Source organism: Fringilla coelebs, assembly GCF_963513975.1.
Source record: "Fringilla coelebs genome assembly, chromosome: 6".
Taxonomy (NCBI): domain Eukaryota; kingdom Metazoa; phylum Chordata; class Aves; order Passeriformes; family Fringillidae; genus Fringilla; species Fringilla coelebs.
In genome coordinates, this window is record NC_140034.1 from 40573402 (window position 1) to 40591840 (window position 18439).

The window sequence follows — 18439 nt, forward strand, 5'->3', positions numbered from 1 at the left end:
TTTAAGAGGAGTGGTTTGTCTTTCTCTGTGCGATGATGAAGCCTCAACCCTCAGCCTTTTCTGCTCCCTTTTCTAAAAACAGCAAGAACAAAATACAAAGTCAAGGCAGAGGGGCATTCCCATATAATCAGAACTGGAGTGTGCGCCTCAATTTTGCAAACAGAGGGATCCCGTGAAATGTCCCCTTGGCAGCCAAGCAGGACAGAGCACATCATGGCTCAGGGAGCTGAGCTGCCCTGGAATAACCAGATTCAGACCTTTGGCGGTACAGAGCACAGCCACAGAGAACAAACACCCTCGCTAAGCACACACCCAGCTTAGCTGAGATCCCCTCTTGACTTTCTTCTTGTTATCTCCTTGCTCTCCTAGGAGAATTAAGAAGGGATCAAGACAGGACTACTTTCTCCTCCTCTCTGTAAAACACAAAGAAGAAATTGGAAGAAAGAAGCCTATTACTGAAACCATGTGCTGGTCTGATTGTGAGCTGGCTGCAATCAGACCGGCACAGGAGTGTTTCATGCTGTTCCAAGCAGCTCCTCTCTTGCCCCAAGCATTATTTTTCCTACCCTGCCCAACACCAATGGCCCATGCACAAACATATCAGCAGTGCTCAGCTATATTTTCCTTGGCTGCTCAAGTTGATTCTCTAATAATATTCCTCAGAGGCAGCAGTGGTTTAGGAGCTATATATCCTTGTACAGCCTTGACCCTGACAAAACACACCAGCAGTGCTTCAGGCTCAGTCTTTCCCCTCCTGTCACTGACAAGCTGATTGCTTTGCCAGGGTCTCCTGGGATTCTTTGCCCCACTCCACAAGAGCACATCCAGGGGAGACACAAACCTGCAGAACCAGTGAGGAAAGACAGTAAGACCATTGAAGAAGACACAAGGGCACCTGGATAGGAACTCAGTTTTTGGAGGGAACCCCATTTTTTGAGACTTGGAATATTTTTTTTATTTCACACAGGGACGAAAATTTGGAATATACCTTGGAATCCTTCATACATAAACACATGTGCTCTAGAGCAGCCGTCCTGTGGTTAGGATTGGTATTTCTGGCATGTAGGAAACCTGGTCTCAGGACCCTGTTCTGGATCCCTGACAGCATAGGTAAAAGACCCAAACCACTTGGCTCCTATCTGTTTTGACTAAGAAATTCTATCCTGTATGCAAGAAATTCACCCGAGGAGAACCGAGTGGAGACAATTCCTTTCCCACAAAGCAGTGATGGTTTCAATAAATCAGCATCTTCTGCAGGCAAATTGTTTCCTTGAAGACTCCTAGCCAGTCCTAGCCTCAAGTAGCAACCAGAGTGGTTTCTGCTGAAGACACAAGCCTGGAAGCAACCCACCCAACAGAGATTCTGTTTGGGAACAGTTTGTCTCCCCTGAGTAGGGCCACTGCAACACGGTGTAAAAGAAGCAAATAAAGCTTCATAAAATTTGCCCTGCCAACTCAGGATTCTGTCACTTTCTCCTGCTCCAGGAGCTTGCATTGTTAAACAGAGGGAAGGAGGTATGGTGGGAAAACCTCACACTCCCTGTTCATGTTTACTTTATTCATTCCTTAGTCTGGGACTGTAAAAATGCTGCTGATATCCAAAAGAGCACGTACATGCGTGTGTGTGTGTGTGTGTGGCAAAAGCTTTGGAGCCTGGGCTGTACATGATGTGGTCAATTTTACTCACGGGGGGCAGACAGCATCTTTTTCTTCTGTAGCTCTAAGGAGTAGTAAACCTGTCTCTACAAGGAATTCAAAGCAAACACAGTAATACCACAGATGTATGCCATAGTTTGTCTTGCTAATTTAAGACGCTTCCTATGAAATGGCTTGAAAGAATCTCCAAAGGTGCAGTCTTCTTAAACTGTGTTCTCCAGAAAGAATGTTTTTCTACTTCTGAACGCAGCATTTTTTTATGTGCAGTACAGGATTACCCTATATAGGTCACTGACACTCCATGGAAACCTAGATAAGTAGCTCTATTCCCACACTAAATTTTGTTGGCTTCTCTTCCTTTATTGCTAAGAATATTTCAACTGGAACAACATATTTGTGCCTTTGAGGTTCTCTGTTCCTGCTGCCACTTCCCCACCTGGAGCTATAATCCTACGCTTGTCACAAACCCAGCCACTGCTTCAGAATTTATTACAGCTACAATCTGCAGATTATAGCAACTTCTAATAGGGGATAAGCAGCAGGGAAAGGTGAGTTTAAGCTGCAAAGAACCTGCTGGTTCAAAGGGCCCTATTATTAATATTTATTATTTTTAAGCATTCATTGAGTGCTGTAGAAGATAAAAGAATGAATTGAAAGCAAGAACCAAGGAACCGAGTTTATACAAGACAAGAAAATGCGAAGGCTTAAAGAATAAGGGCAGTGTCTGGGGAGGAGGGGAGCCAAAGAAAAAGTAGTAACAGCAATGGGAAGAAAAGCCACACTTTTTATCAGCACAATGTTCCTAGCATTAATAGGTATGAAGAGAATTAAAGAATTCTTCAGTGTCTAATCAGAACTTCTGTCCATAGGGGACCTTCTGAGCATTATTACAAGGCATTGGCATATCTTTAAGGAATGGAGCTTTGATCATAAAAAGCAAGTGTGTGGAGGAGAGGGGGGCTGCAAAAACAGCAAAAGGAAATGCAACTGGTGTTAGGGAAAAATCCAGCCCTGGACGGGTGCTTTATAAAGCTCCAAATAAATCCATTATATTTTGTGTAACAGGTTAGAAAGAGGCATAATTCTCACTCATGTCCCTCCATTACAGGAAAATTTCTCCTCTTTGCCACAAACCCTTTGTGCCTGTTGCCAAAGGTCTCCCAGTTGACACTTCTGTTCCCTAACAAAGATGCAAGCTCATGGCTTACAGCGTTTTAAACCTTCACGCTTTCAAACAACAGCCCACAACGCTTCACAGCTCCAATGCACTTTAGCAAGATTAGCTAACAAGAGCGTTCATCATACTCAGTGCTGAGGGTACTGTCTTCATTTTCACAGCTGGTGAAACAGATGCTCAGAAAAGCAATGCAACTTTCCCACAGCTCAGGAGTGTCTGCAGCAGGCTGATGTTAGGAATGCTGGCATTCACCCACCTCAGTTCTGAGCAGTAAAATCCGTGATAGCGCTTGGGAGCGAGAGTCCAACCCCCCTCCCAAAGCCCTCTGCTCCCCAAGGCTAGTGCAGAGCTTCAAAGCACTTCCCAAAGAGCATCACATTACAGAAATACTGTAAGAAATCCACTATAAACTGAAACTTGGAACTATCTGCAGCAGCATTAACAAAGAAAATTAATGTTTTTAAACTAAATCTGACTCTTCTCCTGCCAAACCTTCCCCAGCGCAGTATCAAAATATGAACACACAAAATGCAAAGCCTGAAATCTTCTGCTCCCTTCAGCACAGCAAGGAGATAGAATAAGATTTCCAAGAGACTGGCTGGATTAACTAGATTTTTTCTTTTGTTTTGTGTCTTCTCTGTTTTTTCTCTCTTAATCGTATCAGAATGCTGTTCCTGACTGATGTTTCCCTTAACATTTAAAAGAAGAAAAACAGTTCTTAATGAACAAAGCATCACTGTAAGCTGAAATCCTTATCAGTTTTGCAGGTTTTTTTCAATCCTATGAACCCAGAGTGATTTGTCACATCAGCAAGGTATTACATTGTCAACTCTCAGGCTGCCAAAGCAAAGAGATCTTTTGGTGCTCCCAGCATTGTGCCTCAAGCACTTCCAGGATTCTCTCTCAGTTTTTCCTGTATCTTATTCTGAAATCCAGCTTGGTGCAACTCTAGAATATTCTTATTACATGCCGTATTCCCATCGGAAGGAAAAGTTTTGTTGATCAACACAAAATAAGCTCCTCAACCTTTGAGAATCTCCTCTGACATTAACAGGAAAAAAGGGCAGTCAGCAGTTCAAAAATACATCATATCTAAAGTTCACCCCTCTCAATGACATTCTGAGATATTCAGTCCTTTATTTGCCATTATTTCTCATACATGTCCATGTTGTACCCAGCACATTATTATCACCATTAGGCTCCATCAATTTTTATCAGCAAGGCTAACATTAGAACACATTCCGGTTTCAAATGACCACAGAAACGAACACATCAACAACAGTGGCAGCAAATCCCATTCCAAAATCCACCGAATTTCCATTCAGTGGAAATCCCATTGCCTCATTTATACTGGCAACAGGTTTTGAGGACTTCATCTGAAAGATGCCCACAGGTCACAAAGACTTCCATGGGAAACAGGTTCTCAGCAGGCCTGAGAAAGCAGCCCAGTACAGGCACAAGATCCCTCTGTACAAGAAGATCTGGTTTATTTTTACTCCACAAGAAAATGAGATGTGCCAAGAACAAACTCTATCATTGCTTTCCCAGCATAGAGTGTTCCAGTTCAGTGCCCTGTGAGGTCCATGTCTCAGGAACAGGCAAACTGCCAGTCAGTTCATTTGGGCCATTTTTTCTGAAGAAGTGTAGACACCATAATTTAGTGCAATATTTATTACTCTAGAACACTCTCTTACTGTGTCTTACAGTATAGACTGTCTTACACTGAGCTTTCTGTAACGAGTAAATATAGTAACTGTTTCCATAATAATGTTAAAAATACCCCAACAGATTAAATTCAACAGATGAAACAGGGCCATAAATATGTACGTCTAGCAACATGACCAACATCACCCTTCTTCAAACTGGGCATTGGGCCACGAAAAGAAAGCTGCTAGCATTACAGTTTCAGTGCTGAGCCTTAGGAGCAGCGCAGAGCTGCAGAAACAGTCGGCACAGTCATCATGCACAGTGCACATAACCCCAGCTGCAGCCAGGGCCTCTGAGCTCCTGAACCCCTGCCCAGCTGTGACACTGACCCAACAAGTCGCCATACAGGCCCATACCCCATCCCAGCCCTCTTTCCAGACATCTGGGATGGCATAAGATGTGTTTAAAGCTGTTTACAGCTCGAGTGAGGAGTCTGAGAAAATATAGCTGTTATTAACACTACTGTACTGCACGACTTTTCACATTAGCAGTTTGGTTTAGTCCCACTTCCCTGGAATCAACAACCACTCTAAGGTTGTTTCCTGACAGTAGCACCACAGCAACAGGAGTAAGGAGGGTACTGGTTGTACTGCTTCCAGAAGAGTAACCAGTAACCAGATCACACTAGGCACCACAGATGACCCAACAAAGTCCTTCTCTAACACAGCTATGCACCAACTAAATGAGGGCAAGAAAAGCAGGAATAGAGATGAACTAAACACAGTCAATCAGAAGCTGAGCTACTCAGCAAACTCAGACCTAAACCCTAATTCACATAATAATGCAGCATTTTGATAACCAAGTAATATCAAGCACACAGATAAGATTCAGTTTCAGCACTACTTATTTCATCAATTGCATCCTCTCTTTCTGCCTGAAGTGATAGACTGGTTCTAAAAAAGTCTGAACTCCATCTGAGTTTAAAAACTGACTCTTCTACAGTCAATTTAATTTATTTCTCAAGAAACAGGAAACTTCCATTTTAGACCAGGTTTATTTAGTAAATACATAGCAAAGGGAAGATCCTGATAGCAATAAATAAATCAATAAAGCATAAAATACAAGAACCCCCAGAGACTTATCAGTCATTGGAGCCCTTGCTGGAAGGACTACACAGTCAGGAAGATTTCTGTGCAGAAAAAAGATCCTTACTAAAAACCCATGACAGTCAGGACCCCAGTTCCTACATCTCTGAGGACAATGACAAGATACTGGTTATGGTTTTCTTTGAAATTAACTTGGTGGAGATAAATTGACACCGCATGACTACTCTCAATTGTCACACAGTATTTGCTGCACATCAGTCCACCAGAAAAGAAACATTCTGATTAGGCACTTGGTGCCTAAGATCAGGCACCCAGAGCTGCCTGTACCAAGACACCTGCAGAGGCAATTCAAATCCAAAACACCCCGCACATACACAGCTCACCAGGATGGTGAGACTCTGCCTCTAGCTCTGAGGAGGACCAGTGAAGGGCAGCCCGTTGGTAAAGAAGAGAAGGTGGCAGAGGCGCAGAAGCAAATCCCATTGTAAGAGCAAAACATCTTCATAATAGCTTGTTTCTTTAAATTTTATCAGTGCAAAAATAAATAAAAACATGCCGACAAACTGGTTTAGCAGATGGTGTGGTTAACAGAAAAAGATCAACGCACTGCCTTCCTACAGCCACTTCTTCCAGTCTCAGAAGATTCACACTGCATTAGCCCATGACAGATATTTACCAATGCAGAAATGATAAACAGCAAAGCAGCTGTTAAATGCTCCAAGACAAGAGATTGGATGGGGAGGAGACCTGTGGACTGTTTGGTGGGACTGAATTCACCTGAATCCCCTGAAACTCCCAGGGGATGAGTTAACTCATTCACCAGTTTGGAATCTCAAGACTGAAAGAACAGTGAAAAGAAAATAAGAAATGTGGGTGTAGAGGAAGTAATGGACACAAGAGGAATGCTGGACTGAGCAGTCATGAACTAAGGTAAGACCAAATAGAACCTGGCTGCCACATCAGTTACCAGTGTGGCAGCAGTGACCATTGGAAAGCTAAGCTCTGGCCATCTGGAATATATCCTCAAATGAAATACAATTAAAGTCCATCTTCTTCCCAGTGCTGAGAAGTGTGAAGGGAAGGGGCAACACAAAACATTGAAGTTTTAGAAGGAATAAGGAGCATGAGAAAGAATGGACTGAAAAATCAGTCTGTACTGATTTTTCTGTGCAACTATTTTCTTCCTTCATTTGCCACTTCCAATTAAAATTAATAATTCTTTCCAGGGGGGAAAAAAAAAAGAAGAAGAAAAGGAGAGAACATGTAAGAAACAGCTTAAAAGGGAATGAGCACTTTCAGATCTGAAACAGCTCATTTCTATGCCTCTTGAGGGAGAAACACACAGGCTTTGCCCTCTCCTGCAAATACACTGCTTGGTTTTGAGTCATTATTTTAAAGTGACAACTAAAGACCACCCCTTCCCAAAATAAGTTACTTTCAACTCTCACTGTAACACTTGTGGGGTTTTTCCCCCTATGAAAACCAAGAAAAAATGATCCATTTTATTTGATCATTTGGTCAGTTTAAATTAAACAAACAAACAAACAAATCATACTGAAATGAGTCAAAGATTCTTGAGAAAGTAAAAGCAGGGATTGTCTCGCAAGAGTATTCCCAGGAAAGGACTGCTTCAGCAGCCTCACAGGGTTAGCAAGGAGTACAGATATCCATCTGTTTTAATTATAACTCCCAAACAGACCTCAGACCTGCTACCACCTCATGCAATGACTCATATTCAAGATGTCAAGAACTATGCGCTACCTCAGGAAACTCTCTAAATACAACTTGGACCACCATCTGCTTTTTTTAGATATTTTAGGCCTCAATTTTGTAGCATCTGAACTTTTCTTTTCAAGTCCTTCCTCTCCTCTAAGACCTACAGGCCCATAAATCCAGTAGCTGCTGTCCCCAGAGCAGTTGTGCCTGTTTTCCTGCAGCCTGGTGAGAACAGACAGGACTCAAGATAATTAAATAAAAACACAGGAACTTCATTATTTATTTTAAAGGAAAATGTGTTTTCTAGGAAGAAAGTCCTTTAGTTGGGCAAATCTGTAAGCTGTTTATCAGCTTAAACTCATTATCTGTCCATATGGTCTTAGCACTGTGGTTTAAAAAAAATGGGCATGCACTAGCTGATGAAATGTCATCTGCCCTTATGCCAGAAACTACTATTTTTTTCATTGACGTCAAATTAGGATCCTTGCCACGAGTGAAGGGCTACCATAAGCACAGTCATAATATTTTAATTATGAAATGATCTTACAGAAGGCAGCAAGGAAGGCAGGGGCAATGCAAGAAAACCCATTCACAAAAAATACAAAGTCACTTCATTCACATTTTGCCTCTGTTCTAACTCTTTTTGTTTGGGGAGGTGGGGTGGAAAGAGAGCAACCCAACTTAATAAAAAAAAAAAATGGCAAGGGAATGAGATACTAAAGCCAACAAACACACATCAAAGCATGAGATGGCTCTGCTTCAACTGCCTACAGAATTCAACCTGGGATAGATTAAGGCAAGACAAAAGGTGCTCCGAGGGAAAATACTGCCCCTACAGCAGTGCAGACCATCTCCCTCCCTTACTCAGCCCTAATAGTGAGACCCCAGCCAGCTCTGCCACACTGAAAGAGGCAAGGGCACACGATAGGCCTGGCTTTGCAGAAACCCGTATTTGTCCCCCGTGGTCTGCTGTTGTGATTTGAAGCCCTTCCCACTCCCCCGCTGAGTCGCTGCAGAGAAGCAGGAGCGGGTTTATTGATTCTGTGAGTCACAATTAGCCGTGGGACACACGACCAAAGGTTTAGCACAGGACATTAAACCTGACTGAGCTGTCAACTCGGTTATTGCAAGGAGAGAGAAACAAATTGAAGTCGCAGTAACAGATGTTTCTCATGTTTTATGAACTGCAATATTATTACTAGTTACAGACACAGTTTCTGCCTTTTAAAAACAGACCTGCAACGCTGTGCGTGTGAAATTATTTGAACTAACGCACAGACAACTTGGCAAAGGACTCACAGATAGCAATTTCGCACTCACACAATGATTCCCGTTTCCCTTTCACCCAGCCCCACCCTGAGAAGTAGAATACATGTTAAAGCAGCCAAAAATGAGATCACGGCAGGATAGAGTACTTCGTTGCCATCATCTGCAACGAGGATGCAAACACACTCTAACCCCTCTCCTCTTTTGTGAGAAACACACTCAGCCTCTTCTCGGTTTCCACTGCGGGGAAGTTAAGTTGTTGGGATCGTTCTGAGTTTTAAGGGAGCCTGGAAACTGAGGACTGGTGTTCTTCCCAGTACTTCTTATCCTTACACCTCAGGGGCAATAAAGGGATTTCCCCATAATTTACAAAGGAAATCTGAAACACCCTGTGAGCGCAAGCCGTCCCCCGGCCCATCCTGCTCCTCCGTGTGGAGGAGCGAGCGGAGGGGCGGCCGGCGCTGCCAGGCACAGCTCGAAAGCCCTCTCGTGGAAAGCGCCAGCATCACCCAACCGAGCCCTCCCGCCCCGGCCCCGCTCCCCGCGGGCTCTGCCCTCGGCCCTTCCCAAGGAGCAGCTCCGCGCTCACCTGCGCATCCCGCAGGCTTAAACACACCACGCGGGGAGCCCAGCGATTGGCGGCACAGCTCCGCCTCGCAGAAAGGGTGGAAATTTTGTGTGGATTTTGCTGGCAGTCTGCAACATCTCGGAGAAGTTAAAGCTCTTTCTTTCTCCTCGCCCCGCTACGCTCGAATTCGTGGCAACTGTATCACATGGTGTTTTAGCTTGCGCCAACAAAAGCTGTACCTCGGCCACAACAAATACAGAAACATTAACTGCCTTCCAAGGAGGGTCAAACATTCGAATCATTTTAACATACTATAAAAATACTTCAGTGAAAGCAGATGATAAAGAAGTGTATCTGTATATTATGCTACACAGTCGAATTTGAAAGATTCCCCTCAAATTATGAAAAAAATAAAGAATGTACCTACTTCTCCAAATGACATCCCTACTATTTGCTCTGTTTCTATACTTTTGTGACGGAACAATTACTGCTCCTTACAAAAACCACTGAGTATCAAAATAAACATTTTACTGGTAGAATCCATCAAACACTTGCATACATCCTGTTAAATTAAGACAACTCTTTAACAACTCCAACTTTTTACCCACTAGCAAAAGTACTAGGCAAACCCATGGTCACAATTAGCATACACCCTGTCAAGCACACAACCATCTCCAGCACACTTCTGCCCAGCCAGCTTTGGTAGCCACTGGCTATTCAGCGAATTATGCCCCTAGAATCTATTAACTGTGTCCAAATTTGCTCTTATTATAGAAATACAAACAGTAATCAGGCCGAGCTTACTAATTGCTGAGAGAAGTGCTAGAAAAAAAAATTATTATTATCTAACGTATTTCACAGAAAACCGCCCAAGTACAACACACATGAAAAATGTTATTTAAGCACTCACTATAACCTTTAAATACAAAAGTTACTGTAAAACTTGAAGTGCCCAGTTCAGCTTACAAAACCCCCATGTGGTACCTCGCTAACATGTTGCTGCAGCTACAAATCTCTATTAAAGAGCGGGCATTGACCCAGGGTAGCGGGATGGGAGATCAGCAAAGTGTGAAAGAGAAAATTCCTCCCAGCCCTGGCCGAAGTAAAAAACAAGGGAAACACGGGGAACCGTCCCACCTTCCTCATCCGAATTTCGGGGGTGGTGGCACACCCCAACACGCGACAGACGCAGTGCAGGGCGCTCCGGGCACAGCCTGCGGGCTCCCCGGCTCCTCCGCTCGTCTTGACCGTAAGAGGGATCCCGGAGGGAGGGGTGTCGGGCGGAGGCAGCGGAATACAGAAATACCGAGGACAGACTCTGACGCTCCCGAAGACGCTCCCGAGGCCCGACCCCGGAGACGTGTTACCAGCGGGGCGAGTTCAGCTGGCTGGGGCAGCCGGGGCGCCCTCCCCCAGCTCCCGCTCCGGCGGTGCTGGCGGGCGGGCTGGCTTCTCAGCCGCACAAACTTGCACGCCCAGCACCCCGGGGAGTCACGGCGCTCCCGCACATCCTCCCCTCCCCCGAGGGAACAGCGCAGCGGGCGGGTGGGCGAGCAGCCCCCCGCGGCAGCCCGAGCGTCCCGGGTCAGCGGCGGGGCGGCGGGCGCCGAGCCGGAGCCGCGGAAAGGCGGCTGCCGCGGAAAGGCTGAGTGTGTGTATCTGCGCGCCCAGCCGGGCAGCGAGAGGGGAGGGAGCCCCGCCCGTTACCTGGCGGCTCCCGCGGCGGCGGCTCCCGGGCTCGGACCGGCCGGAGCGAGCGGCGGCGGCTCCCGGCAGCGCTGGGCTCCCACTGCCGTGCGCGCCCCGTGCCCGGCAGCCGCGGAGCGCCGGAGCCGCCAGCGCAGCCGGCTCCACCTCCCGGCCGTGCCCCCTCCTCCGCCCCCGCCCGGCCCGGCTCGGCCCCGGCCCCTCCGGCTGGGCGAGCCTCTGCCCGCCCGTGCCTCTCGTCTGTCTTCTCCTCCGCCAGAAAACTTCCCGGGTGCCCTCGGCAGGAGCCGCCGAGAGCAGCCCGGGGTGACTCGTCCCTCCCGTACCGTGCCTCGGCCGTTCGGGGTGCGGGAATTGCAGCCCAGCCAGGGCGGCCCAGGGACAGCTTAACCTGGGACCCGACAGCAGCCCTGAGCCCGCTGAGCTCGCAGCAGGCACCGGTGGGAAGGAGAGCTGCCCGCTCCTCGTCTGCAGGGTGAGCCCGGTAACGTCCAATGGGCTTCTGATGCACCGGGGGGATCCTTGGGACGCAAAAGGAGGAGACCAGGGAGGTGGGAGAGAGGTCACTCGTTCTCCGGTACCTCAGTGAGAGCTGCCGAAATGCCTTCAAAGATCGGCCGGAGAAACTTCAAAGGATGGCACTGAGGGACTGGGAAGCCTTTCCAAAATGCATACCAAACCAAAGGAAGAGCCCACGTTCGCAACCCGGGTAAAGCCTAGGGAAATAAGGCTTGTGCCGTTGTGTGGTGCGTGCTGTGTGTGCGTACCAATAACTTCTGAGCCTGTCAAAAAAATCAATAGCATTTGACAGCTACAGATTCCATAGAAATAGATAACTGTCTAGAAGAGGTCATCTTTTTTACTGCTCTTGCACATAGAGTGACTGTATTTCAAGTCCAACAGCATCTGACAAGGGAATCCACAAGGGGGTTCATTTCAATTATCCCTTAGGAAAACTACTCTTCACGGTTCCTAATACTTAGAAAGTGCTTACCAGGTTGGAGCAAAAGAAACTGAGTAAAAGGAGTGCAGAAGTAACACTGTTACTCTCAATAACAATCAATAGCTCAGGATTAGTAAATTGGACTTTAGTAAATTGGACATTACGTCCTTACATAACAACAGAGAGAACGATCCTACAAGGGCCAGATCATGCAAGTGATATACAGACGTGTCCTGGTGCTGATAAGAAGTCCTGCTTATTTCATGATGCTTTGGAAGATGGGGGATGCAGATTTGGACCCCCAAAGCTGAGTAGAAGAACAAGAGAGAACAGGAATGCCTAACAGTGCAAAGCAAAGGAAAAATAGATGTGCCAGCATCCCTGCATAATCTCTGCTAATGCCCCATATATCTGGTAATGAACAGTTACACAGCTCCCCAGGTGCAGATATTTGTTGGCGGTGGCTTTCTTTTATTTCCTAATGTGAAATAAAAATAGGGAGATAGACATAGAATTTAACAGTTATGGTCCCAAATCTATTTCTGTGTAATAGCAAAACTAGATTACACAACCAGACTGTATTTGAAGCGTATGTTTTGTTATAGTCTATTGCTTAAGACAGGCAATCATTTCAGGGTCTGGTATTTTCTTGTAATGTTCGGGCCCATGTTTTTCCATTTCTGTTTTGCTATTCATTTATTTGTGTCACACAGCATGATCCTAGCTCTGCTTGGTCTTTGTGGCAGAGTAGGGGATTTCCATTTCTTTATTAGACACAGTGTGACACGAGGTAATAGCCTTGTTCCTTATTTGATTCCTGTGCAAAGGACTCACAGTGCTATTTTCCAGGAGGCTGGCTTGTCATGCCCCTTAAGCAGCAGATCATAGCTCTTTCAGGCAAAGATTACATTTTTACTCTACAGACCTGCCAAACCGGGTCCATTGGTCCTCCCCCTGCACCCTCTGTAACAATCTCACACGTGTACCCCTGCACTGTCCAGGACTGCTGCAGGACCCCACATCCCAAGCAATTTTGCTGTACCAGTGAATAAGCCATGAAAGAGTGTGTGTATCTGTCTGGCTGCCCAACACCTACCCTTGTTTTAGGGCCTAATGCTCAGATCTCATGCAGAAGGTTTCCAGTTAACTGACTGGGCTTAGTTCTGGTGGAAACATCACTGTTTTAAACAGCCCCAGATTCTACAGACAAGATCCTCTCCTCATCAGGGACACTCTTGGCATTTTTTCCAACAACTGCCACCCCTTTCTCCTCCAGTGACATCATTATTCTAAAATTTTGTGGGAAAAAAAAAAGTGCAGGGTGATGCGTCCAAAGACTTGTGTTTTCTGTTTTCCATCCTGATTCTATGAAACTGTTTTGTAAATGAACAAAAGTCAACTGTGTGTGACCCCAGCTTTCAAATCTTCCACATGCTAGCATAGGCACAATAGTGCTCTTACATGCTCAACTGTGCAATTTAAGGGGCCACTATTGAAAATTAGCTTCCCGAGTTCATAGTGCTTTCACCGTCATGAAGGAATTGCTTTGTGAATCCCAGCCAGCACTGAACTGAGTTTTGCATTTAGAGCTGGGGTTTACATTCTTTGTTATGTGTAAAGAATATAGTATATCCTCTGTGAACTTAAAGCATAACAGCAACCTCAAATCAAGCCAATTTTATGACAGATCAACATGTGAGAGTGCTGTTTTACTTGTTTTCTGATAAATAGGTTATTGACTTGAAATCAGATCAAGCAAAGAGTTCCATGGCTTAGCCCAGAACACTAAAGCCACTTTCTCCTGTTTCAGAAGGGCCTAGAGCTGCAGCCCTCCCACTGTCTGAAGGATCTGTCCCTTGAATATTGTATCATATGTATCACAACCCAAACAGCCTCTCTGTTACACTTCTGATAGGCTTGAGTTTGCAGCAGCAGAAACTGCAATATTGGGAATCCATGAACAAATCATGGCAGGTTCCTCATAGGTCTAACTGTATGGATTTTGAGATAAATTTCACTCCACAGAACTCACCCATTACTTATGAATTCTTTCTTGTCTGTGCTCCACATCTTAGTTCTCAACTTCACAGTTTCCCTGTTCCTTCCTCCCCTGGCCTCCCCAGCTTTCCTCCTGCTTCCTCTGCCTTCAGACTGCTCTCTTTCTTTTCCTATTATTCTCTCTCAGTATTTCTACTGATGTCTTTCTCAATTTGCTGTGAAGGCAGATAAAGCAGGAATATAACCCTGATCCAGCTTGGCTGTGATTCCTAGAGCTGGACTGACACACAGCCCAGCTCATTGCCTAGACAGATGGGCAGAAGGAAACTCTCTGGCATCTGCATGCTGGAACCTGAGTACCAATCTATTTCCAGATAACCATAGCACATTCCAGGAGCAATCTGTGCTCAGTAGAAATCACACAGTGTTATTAACTCTGCCATGAAACCGAATGGCGCTTCTGAGAGCACAAAACAAACAAGGTCTCAGCCACAAAGAGCTTAGGATGACAAACTGACTCTCTGAACCTGATCACCTGCTCCCAGATGAAGACAGCAAAGTAAGAGATCTTGTTTTTCCAAAATGTCAAGCACTTACAGTGCTGACTGAAGTTACTCTGATCAGTATGTTCTCTCATCTGCCATCAGACTGCTTTTCCAGGACCCCTCCATCAGGCTTGGGAAAACAGCATGAGGGGGCAGTTGATGTACTGGTAGCGAGAGGTTTGTTCAAGCTTCATTATTAAAATCATAATTAAAACCTTGCCAGTGTATTTTTCAACCCAGTTTTGCTTTCCCAGGCTCAGCTGGGAAAACTGAATCTAAATTGTTTATGAGTTGGTTTCTTTGTCAATATCAGCATATCCCAATCATTTTCATCCAAGCAACAGCTAACATTTTGAAGAAAAAAAAAATATCACAGGCCCTCCCTTTGCCATGTTGTTTTTGTTTTTGTTTCTTAAATCGAGAACTAAGCTGCATTTTGAATATTCATTTACAGATTCATTTTTCCCAGCTTTGTTTTCATATTCACTTGATCACATGGTAACATACATGCATGTTTTTCTAAAGTGAAAAATCATCTTTTGTCATTATTTCACATATCACCTCCTCACCTCTTTCTGCCTGACAGACCACAAGATTGGAAGCAGGCTTCCAGGGCAAGGGACATGCTATTGCTAAGATGATCCAACCCATGAACAACACTTTATGCTCACTGAGATACTCAAATAGGTAGACATAATTTTCCTAAAAGCTTTCGTGCTCACCTCCCTCTTTCCTTGTCTTTGAAGTTGTAAGATTACACAAAGGAACTGGCAGCAGTGCCTAAACCCAAAACTGTAGCAGCAATGACTGAACAAACCCTTGGAATCTGCCCAGAAAAATCTCAATTAAGAGAATTCTTTGTAAAAATTTTAGTATGTAGCATTGAAGGGATACTTTAAAGGCAAAATGAACATATTTAAGATGACAGCCATTTCCACAGCTAACAGCAGATAAAGCTGTAAATCACTGGGGAAAAAAAAAACAAACCAAAAAAAAAACCAAAAAACCAACAAACAAAAAAACCAAACCAAACCAAAAAACCCAACAGAAAATATCTTATTCCCTCCTTGGTTGGTGGTTTTTTTTCCCCATAAGTTTTCTAAAATGGAGATTAAACCAAAACATCAAGATTTCCAACTATGTATATTTTGAGAAAATTCTCAGCATTCACATTTCCTCTGAAATGTGCAGCTGAGATTTTCCTGTACTCCTTGAAACCTTTATGGAAACTAACTCTGTTTCTCACAGACTTTTTAGTAATTTTCACTAAGAAAGAAAAAGCAAAATGGAGATCCCCATACTGGGAACCTTGCAGTTCTTTACATGTTTAAATATGACAAGAGAGACAAACACATAGGAACAGTCATCCCCTTTTACAAACAGGAAATTGAAGCAGGAAAAATGAATGCTGAAGAAGTACTAGAGGTCTGTGTCAGCTCCTGGACATGAGCTAGGAGATCCTGGATCACAGACAAATGCCTTACTCATACAAATATCTATCCTCAAATGTTTTGACTTTTCTTGGCATTTGCATCTCTCTTATAACACAAAGGGAGGAGGCTCAAATGCATTTTTAAAACTCCAGATGACACTAAAATCATGAAGCTATTTTTATTCTCATAAGATTTTACAAAACACCTTTCTCCTTTAAAAAAGAAAAAGTATAGAAAAACTAAGCTTCAAATATATAACAAACATAGCTTCGGGGTTTATTGTTCCTTGAGATGTTCCAATTAAATAACACCTTATTGGACAGTTAAAGTTCTTCACAATTTTCCTGTTAAAAATGTGGGATGGAGGTCACAGGTATCTAAAGAAAGCAGCAGAACTGCCAGGGGGGGAGCTAGAAGTGTTGAAAACTTCACTTCTGACAACAGTTAGATGGTCACCCTGCAATTTGTTTCAACACAGCCAGTTGTGTTGCCATAACATGTTAAACATCTGCTAAAAACATATGGAATCCTCCTGGGGGATGTAAGACGATGCCATTCATCAAACTATTTCACTGCTTCCCTTCTCCCCAAATGACTCCCTCCAGAGAGCCAGCTGAAGAAAAGGATTCCAATGTCTATGTGTAGAAAGGGATCCCTAGCCAGAAAAGTGGTGATAGCTCCCCCTGGAACTGGGAGAAGGTCCTATCCAAGTAAATTCTGCTGAAGTACATGTAATGTGGTTAAGGAGAAAAATAAAACAGCACATCATCAGAACTCCAAAGCAGGCATCCCCCTCCTTAGGTGGAAGGAGGTAGCATGGGGTTGGTTCTGCAGCAAAATCCCCATTCTGCAGATCTCAGTTTACATGGGCACTACCAGGCTAGCTGGGAGACTGCTGAGATAATGACCTTGGGCATGGAAGGACCTAATGTTTTTGCCACCATCACACAAAATATAATGTTATTACATCCAGAAAACTGAACTGTCCGATGCCTAAACACCAGGATGAATGTTCATGGCTGTGTAAAATGATTTCAGAAAGGCTATAAAATGCATGACTTGGAGTGGTGGCAGTCAATTTTCATGGTGTGGAGGTTGCTGGACATCACACGTGATCCCAGAATTTTTCATGATCAGATTCGGTGCCCTAAGTGGGATGTAGCTTTCCAGATCTGAACTGATCTCTAGTGACAAATGGAGATGACATCTCCTGACAAGACTACAAAGCAATGATGGGATGGTGATGCTACTATAACCTCATTGGGATAGCTGTCAAAAACTACACAGCTTTCTTTTGTTTCCTGAGGCTTCTGTTGTTTTTCTCAGATATGCTACTTTCTATAATAAAAGATAGTACTTCTCTGCAGACCTCTTTTCACTTGTCATTCACACCCCTTCCAAGCATACATGCAGTGAGGGCAGGAAAAAAACTGAACAAGTTTTGCTTCTTTTTTCCTCGATCTCAAGAGTCCTTTTGTGCATTTGTGCATAAGGCAGCCCTGCTCTTCTGTCAACAAAAGGGAACTGGTAAATGAACAGAGCAGCCATGCAGGGCATGGGAGCTGTGGAATTCCTGAATGCTCTATGGTGGGATTGAGGCTGACTCGGTACTAGGGCAAGTTTAGTTATTTTTAAAAATGTAGTCATAAAATTAATGGTCCTTGTGAACCCTTCACCAGGCACTAATTAATCAGCCTTCCTCTTCTACAAGTGAGAGCAAATGAATGCCAGGAATATGCAGTGATTTTGCCAAGTGGGCAGTAGGATTAGATTTATTAGAATTTTGGGCTCCTAATCTGTGATCAAAACTTGATTGCACCTCTGTCAGTTACTTCAAATGTGAGTTTTCTTTATCTGAAGATGAAAATCCTTTCATTGGCTAGGCACTCATTAGTCAGAACAACTTCTATACAAATAATGTTATTTTGTAGCTTTAAAATGTGGACTTCGTAGACCACCATGGAACACAGGTTGGAACTATGGGAGTCACTTATCTGACTGATTCCTGCTATGAATGTTTTAAACAACATCATGAGTTATTAGCTGCTGTTTCCTATCAGGAAGAGATAAACTGTGGATTTATTAAATGTTGGAGCCAATTTCACCCCTGGTTTTACTGGACTGATTTCAATGAAACAATGCCAAGGACACATTCTCTTAGCTAAGTAGCCCTTGGCCACCTACTGCATTTAACTTATTGTACATACATCACAAAAGCTTGCAAAGCAAGAGGAAAGAATCATCTTCTTGATTCCTGCATTCTGATCTACCCTCAGGGGAGGACTCAGAATCCAGATTCTGTTTGAAAGACCAGCAAGACTAGTCCTGCAGACTTACAGTCCACCAAAAGGTTGGATCCACCAAGCCCCTGAAACCTGGGCATTGCAGGAAGCCTGGCAAAGCCTCTAAAGCTTCCTGCACTTCCCTCCCGTTGTAACCAGGCCCTCTGTGCAACCTTGCCATGTTTTGACACTTTCTGATCCTCCTGGCTGTGATACCAAATTGCAGAGGTGGCTGTGAAAGTTAAAGGCTTTAAGAAGAAATTGTTAACCGGATTTTCCTGAAATCCCGTACAGCAGAGTCAAGAATTTAGAGGGAAGCAGGAGTTTGCCCAAACCACTTCTGCAGCACTGCTTTTAAGATGGTTCCAGTTGCTCTAGAAGAGGTGCAGAGTGGA

General features: G+C 44.4%; 1 protein-coding gene across 5 annotated transcripts in view; it reads right to left on the minus strand.

Annotated features, from left to right (window-relative positions):
• Positions 1-18439, minus strand: part of TSPAN18 (tetraspanin 18) — a 129829-nt gene that overhangs the window by 109216 nt on the left and 2174 nt on the right. Inside the window, exon 1 of one of the 5 annotated variants that reach the window (XM_084207911.1) lies at positions 10844-10981. The exons of 1 other annotated variant lie outside the window; for it this stretch is intronic. The gene's annotated coding sequence lies outside the window, so the exon portion shown is untranslated. Of the gene's footprint in view, positions 1-9157; positions 9255-10273; positions 10453-10843; positions 10982-18439 lie in introns of those variants that run through there. 3 more of the 5 variants (XM_084207912.1, XM_084207913.1, XM_084207916.1) reach the window with 3 other exon arrangements.